Raw genomic sequence first — 7,366 nt, 5'->3', positions numbered from 1 at the left:
ATCTAACTCATTTCAATTTCTAAGTCTTTGCACAAAACAAATACCTTAAATTAGTTTGAAAGACTCGCTCGAAAATATCTTATTTTTCAAAATATAATATCTGATTAGCTTTTTTGATTTCCTACACATCCCAGGTTATAGAAATACCCTAGAAAACATACTATGAAGGGGGATGTTGGCAGAGACAAAACATGCTACACATTATTTCGGAGGAAGAACACGCCAGGAGAGGAAGCCAAGAAAATTCGACTTTGAATTTCATTTTCTTTCCTTCTTTTACTTGTTCACTGTGGAATTCTATGCTATGTTCTTAAACATATTATGAGTAGGTAGATTTCTTATCTAAGGTTTTGATAGAACATTTTGTAGGATGAATTCTTGTTATATTTTTCTATAATTGAGTCATTTTTACTATCTTTATGTGTTCAACTATGCTTTGATTGTAGTTGATTGAAGGGATACCGTCGTTATATCTTATTGTTCCCTAGAGAAACTATGAGATTAGGTTATAGTTGAGCAATGTCACTTCCAAGTATTAAGAGATTACTGACTAAAATTTAAAAGTGGAGGTTAGAGATAACAAAGCTTTGAAGCGATCTAAGTGAATAGGCTAATTGGTTAGCTATGGTTCATTCGAGAAAAAAATGCTAGAAAATTGCTTAGTCGAAAAATATTTGTGGTAAAAATAAATAAATTCATAATCGATTGAGATTAGTTCGGCCAAATTATAACTAACGTAATGAGAAATAATTCGAAAAGTGAAAAAAATCATAACTTTAGTCCTCCTTATTCTTCTTTCCAACTTCATCCTCTTTAATTTGTTGATAATTTTATTGCTTTAGTATTTTATGGTTTAGTTGTTTAAAACAAAAATCATAAACTGTATAATTCAAAAAATGTATATTTTCTTAGTGATATTGAATAGTTATAGCTGATGTTGATTCGACTCCAAACTTAAAAATTGAATTATATTTGCAGTGTCTGCTTACTTTTTTAGGAAGAGTGTTGTGCGTAATCAAATTTTGATGCCATTGCCGAAAACTAACAATTTAGTTTTAGCTTGTAAATATTGCTAGGTTAATTAATTTGAACAATTTTTAGGGTTTGTAGATATTTCTTTTGTAAAAAAAGAAGAAGAAGAATGGCATCTGAGAGTTGTGGTTGGATAGATGATGGTTATTTCTATGATGGTCCACCTTAATCTTATGTTGGAATGTGTGTGATATGTGGCGATCATGATGACCACTTTTATGGTTGTGCTTATTTGTCTGAGTCAACTTTCGTTTGCGTATTTAACAGCTATGAAGTGAAGGTGGTGATTGGAAACAGCCTAAAAGAGATTAAGGCTATGTTGAAATGCATTGTGGAGAAAGTTGACGAGGTACAATTATTTACAAAGGACACAATGAAACTAGTTAGAATTTGAAAGGTCAAGTGAGTAAAAAAAGAAGAAGAAGAATGGCATCTGAGAGTTGTGGTTGGATAGATGATGGTTATTTCTATGATGGTCCACCTTAATCTTATGTTGGAATGTGTGTGATATGTGGCGATCATGATGACCACTTTTATGGTTGTGCTTATTTGTCTGAGTCAACTTTCGTTTGCGTATTTAACAGCTATGAAGTGAAGGTGGTGATTGGAAGCAGCCTAAAAGAGATTAAGGCTATGTTGAAATGCATTGTGGAGAAAGTTGACGAGGTACAATTATTTACAAAGGACACAATGAAACTAGTTAGAATTTGAAAGGTCAAGTGAGTCAATTGGTTGAAGCTTTGAATGTTCAACAAGCTAACATTGTGAATAATAGCGATGAATAAATTAATAATGAATTAGAAGAGGAAATTAATATTCTACATGAGAAGTTAAGGATTGAAATTCCAATGGAGGAGCTGACAAATTGAATGCCAATCAACTAGCCGGAAGGTATTCGATGATGTTATTGTTGTTGAAGTGTACTAGAGTTAACCAAGAAATTTATTGATGATGGAATTTTAATTGACTCTAATTTGTGTTATGAAGAGGAAGTTGATAAGCCTGAACTTTTTGCATGTGAGCATATCAGACTTCATTTCAAACACCTCTCCACATTACGATAGAACGGTGAAATGAGAATGGATCCTTTTATGAACATAAAAAGAGTCAAGAGAAGAGATAAATGTGCCTTATATTATGAAATTTTAATTTCTAGGACATGCATGTTAGGAAAAATGACACTCTTCACTTGAAATTTAAAAAGAATAAAATGAAATATTTATTTCTCGACTTGAACGAGTTTGTACCCCACTGCTAGAGTATAGCTGAAAACTTGAAGTAAAATTGTGAGTGTAATTCATAAGTTCAAGGTAGAGACAAATGGTGATTCATGTCATTCCACAACGTCAAATTAGGCACTTGTTGGGGGAAACCCAACTTTACTGTCTTTACTGTTTTCGTTTAGTTTTTTTTTTTTCTTTTCATTTTTTTGTAGTATTGTTTGTGTTTTGTAGGAGTATAGGAAGCAAAAGTGAGAGAGACGGTCAGTACTACGCGTGGGGTTCCTGCATAAAGGATCATGTCTATGAGAAGTTTGAGTACTTACAACAACAACCCAGTGAAATCCCACAACGTGGGGTCTGGGGAGGGAAGTTTGAGTACTTAATAAATTGCTATTTCTTTGACATTTAGCCTACCAGGAAGTTTCTTTCATCTCTCTTGTTATGTATAGCGTGCACTAAGACTAACGTATAGTTTTAACTGTGAGGTGAGGAGATAATCCCTTTTGATTTTTCATATGACCTCGTTTCTGTTTCAAGAGATGAATTCTTAAATCGGGAAGTAATTTTTTATTAGGCAGATATTTTTGCATTAATATGAATTTTTTCAAATAATAGTATGAAGACGGTTTTGAGGCAGTCTTTAGGATGAACGAGTAAGTAAACAAACGGAATAACTCTAGTATTGTGAACTTAGGGACAAGCATGTTTAGTGTATACCTTCTTCAGATGCCTTGAATTTTTTTGTGATATTCTCTTGACGCTTAAGACTAGAATTTTGACTTTTATTATCACCTCCTGTGCTTTAGTTATATTATGAATTGTGTCTTATTGCTTTAATTTGAGTGTCATGATTGAACTGTGTGAAATGGAGCATGAACATTGTGTGTAGTGAGGTTTAGATGATAATCTGTGTTATCCCTTTTTTTGTCTACAACTTACCTTATGTGTGATCACAACAAAATAATTAAGTTGTCTTAAATTTAGAAGAGGACATATATATAGATTTTTTTGTTAATCCATTTTAGCCTTTCTTGCCTATCATTAGCACCAATATCCCAAGTCAACCTTGTTGAGCTTATAAGCCTTTTGTTTATTATCCACATTACAAGCTTATATCTTTTGTTCTTAATTGATTCTTTTTGAATCTTTGCCTCTGGAAGCACTTAATTTGCAAGAATAAGCATTAGAAAATAGTATATATGCAGGGAACCTAGGTAACTTTTGAGTGGAACTAAAGAAAGAAAAAACTTATCATCAGCTGAATGAAAAAAAGAGAAAAAGAATACTACTTTGTTCTTAGCTATTGAAATTGTTTATATGAGTGGGGTTTAAAATAAAAGGGAGTCTTCTAGAAATTTGTATAATGAGTAATTTAATAGGGGTTATGAGAAATGTGAGCATGAAAGTAAAAAGTATAGTGTATTAAAGTGCTTAGAAGGGCTAAGTCATTATTTTTCTAGATATATCTTATTTGTCCTTTAGCCTACATTACAACCTATAAAAGTCCTAGATTTGATATGCTTAGATTAGTCGAGTCTTACACTACAGATAGCCGCCTATGCCGCGAACTTGGGAGGCACATTCTTTTTCTTTGTGTGTGTATGAGAGAGAGCGAGCAAATTCTTTGTATACGCGAGTCCTTAAAATACATTTGAATTTTATTTGAGTGCGTGGATTGAATTCTCTTCTGGTTCGATTAGTGAGGTACTTAGTTCTTATATCGGTGTAGGAAATCAAGTTAAGAATTAGATAGGAGGAAAGTCAACTTTTGAGGCTAAAATGTTGCGAGAGATCATTTGAAAATTTTAAATAGTCTTGGCATGAAAGGGTTAAGAAAGGTGTCTATATATGCATATGTTAGGTTCTAAACGTCAATATAATCCATTGTCCTGTGTTACGATGCATGAGCATGTTTGAAAGTTGTTTTTAGCCATGATGTTAATTTTGAACTTGCTTAAGGGCAAGCTAAAGTCTAAGGTCCTCGTGAAGTGAGACAAGAAATAAGAGAAAGTTTAGACAAGCCAAGCAGAAAATTTCCAGCAAGTTTCAGTTAGCTTTTTTGGTTCCCCTACACATTCTAAGTCATATAAATACCTTAGAAAACATATTGTGAAGGGGGGATGTTGGTAGAGGCAAAACATTATTTTAGAGGAAAGGAGTCTCCACGCCTAGTGCAATAAAATTTAAGATGATTTGATATAACTCAACAAAGTACAAATTAATGCGGTTTGATACAATACTAACAAAATATCAAATTAATTTTTACTTGTTTGTTGTATTAGAAATAGTTCTCCATTTTCAAAGGGAATTATACATAATCTGATGGTATAAAATATTATTTACACAATAAATGAATAAACACTCATGAGATAAAAGATAGACACTATATAATTAATGAATCTCATTTGTTATTTAGATAAAATTTAATAATTCTATCAATTTAGGATAATTTAGCATTCATTGTCAAATTAAGACGTTAATAAATTGCATATGTAGACAACAAAATAGAGGTCAAACGCTGCAATTTCTCAATTTAATATGAATAGGAAAAATGCCTATATATATTCAATGTTCAGCCTCCATTTCTTCACATCTCTATTTTCATTTATACTATGTTCTTACTTACTGAAATAATTTCTTTTTTTCTAATTTTGATCATGGAATCCCATACAAGAACATCAAAGAATTCTTCAGTCAGATTATACCCTGTTAGAGTTCGAAAGAGAAAAAATGGAAAATTTTGTGCTCAAATCAGACACCCTTTTACTAAGACAATGATTTGATTGGGTACTTTCTTTACTGCTGATGAAGCTTCTGAAAGTTACAAGTCTAAGAAGCTTGAATTTGAAGAACTATTAACGGCCAAAAATGCAAAAATTTCTGAAAAATCTAATCAAGAATCTTCTTCAAGTGATCAATCTAAACAAAAATCATTAATGGGTGTTGCTGAGAATAGAAATTCATCAAATGGGATTGAAGAAAAAAAGCAAACTTTTTGGGAATGAAAGTGATGAAGAATTGTTTAAGGGGACGTGGGTGAAAATTTCAGAGGATAAAGAAGTGAAATTTTCACACAAATTGGGGGTTCCGATTGTGGATAATTATGGTTTTTTATTGGGTGAATTTAGTGTTTTGGATGATCACAACTTTTCTGTGTAGTTTATTAATGTGAGGAAATTAAATTCCCCTTTTTAAAAATTAGTATGACGTCATAAAAAATAAATCATGATCTATAAAAAAAAATTGGGTATCCCTATATCTTTTGTTTATTAATGTGTGTGTGTGTGTGTGTGTTAAAGTGTCTTTAATAAGAAATTGAAATTTTTGACCAAAAGAAAAAAAATAAAAAATTGAACAGTAAAAGAGAAAAAGACAAATATCACAAGGGTTTTGAATTAATATTCATATCTTTATAGTATAATTTTGAGAAGTCTTGAATTTAATTATGAGAATTCATAAAATTAACAATAAAAAATAATTTAATTTTAAAACTTAGTTGACGATAAAAAATTGTAGTATTTAAGACATAAATTTTGAGAAGTGTTGAACTTCAAAATCGATAGGTATTTTGAGATAATTATTTTTACAAATCATAACAAAATTCATTATTAATTATTTCAATAATTAAAACATTTAATAATAATTAGATATCAGTCACCCCGTTTTAAAATAAGTGATATTTATAGTTCGCGCATATATCTTAAATAATACTCTATAAAATAAAACTATTTAATAGTTTCTTGATTATAGATTATATACGTAAAACTCTATTGATTTAACGATGTGTAAAATTTGTTTTTATCATACACGAGACTATGTAATATTTGAATAAACTGTTATACCCTAGAAATTACCAAAATATCCCTAGAGGATAGTGCGCTCGCATAACGTACTATCCCTAACTTTGTTGGCCAATCCAAGGCTGGAATGTCGATCATGGGGAAAAATCATGTGGAAAGTGGTCTTGATTGAATTTTAGGCCAACTGGATCAAAAGATAATTTTTTGAGGTAAAATTGCATTTCCAGAAAGGTAAGTGACCAGTCCGCATCGCGGACCTGCTTCCCCACAGGGCAATTTTTCCCAAAATCTAGCCAAAACTCAGAATTGGCTATAAATCGCATGCCAAGAATATGATTCCTTGAATGCGATTTAGATGTATTTTCTGGTCCGTTTCTAATTTTAATGAGGGGTGTTCTGGTCTTTTTTCCACTCCTCCTATACCTAACTCATGATGTTTGGGACCAAAATCCGTTCCGTATCAGTTTCTAAAGGGGATTTTTCTCTCATTAAACACTCAAAACTTTTGGGAGCAAGCATTGGAGAGAAGTGGAGAAAAGGGGTTCAAGAGTTTCAAGCCAAGTATTTGATTTTTGCTTAGATATTCTTCATTCTAGGTATGTAAGGCTAACCATTGTTATGACCCAAAAACCGAGGTCATGATGACACCCATCCTAAACCCCATCCCGATGTGTAAGCCAAAAAAAGGAAAAATCATACGAGACTCCCAAAGGGAAGTCAGTCCACAAATAAACACAATAAAAAGGACAACAACGAAAATATCCCAAAATCGGGTGTCATAATTTTAAGAACATCTAATACAAATTTGAGTCTGAATATACAATACAAGTCTCCGAATATAGTAAAGACTGAAAATGAAATATGGACTAGCGGCGATCCGAATTCCAAGATCTCACCACTAATCCGATGATAGTATCTCCGCTAGAAATCAACCTCTGCACTGGATACCCTGGCTAGTATCTGCATCAAAAGGGACATAGAAGTAGGGGTGAGTACAATCCAGATATACTCAGTAGGTTTAACCGACTAAGTATAAGGAATTAATCAAACCTATGAAATAAACTAAGGAATGCTTCCACCTGCATGCAGAAAAGTCTCACTCTAGCTACGCTGCCGCCAATTTTTATAGAACGACGTGATTAAAGTAAATACATAAATACAGTTCAATATCAAAATCAATCAAATAGGTCAAGTATCACAGATATCAATGCAATGCAACATGGCAATGCAATGATATGATAGTACGGTGGAATTAAGGTTGTCGTACAACCTATCATACACACCTGCCGAGCTGTGCTACTAAGAAGGACC

The 7,366-nt window shown here is 32.2% G+C and overlaps 1 pseudogene; it reads left to right on the top strand.

Moving 5' to 3' along the window:
* Positions 1-4,878: 4,878 nt before the first annotated feature.
* LOC129884945 (ethylene-responsive transcription factor ERF118-like) lies at positions 4,879-5,425 on the top strand (annotated as a pseudogene).
* The last annotated feature ends 1,941 nt before the right edge of the window (positions 5,426-7,366 follow it).

This window comes from Solanum dulcamara, chromosome 4 (assembly GCF_947179165.1).
Source record: "Solanum dulcamara chromosome 4, daSolDulc1.2, whole genome shotgun sequence".
Lineage (NCBI taxonomy): Eukaryota > Viridiplantae > Streptophyta > Magnoliopsida > Solanales > Solanaceae > Solanum > Solanum dulcamara.
Note: the sequence above shows the minus strand (reverse complement) of the source record. Positions and strands in the feature narration are given on the sequence as shown.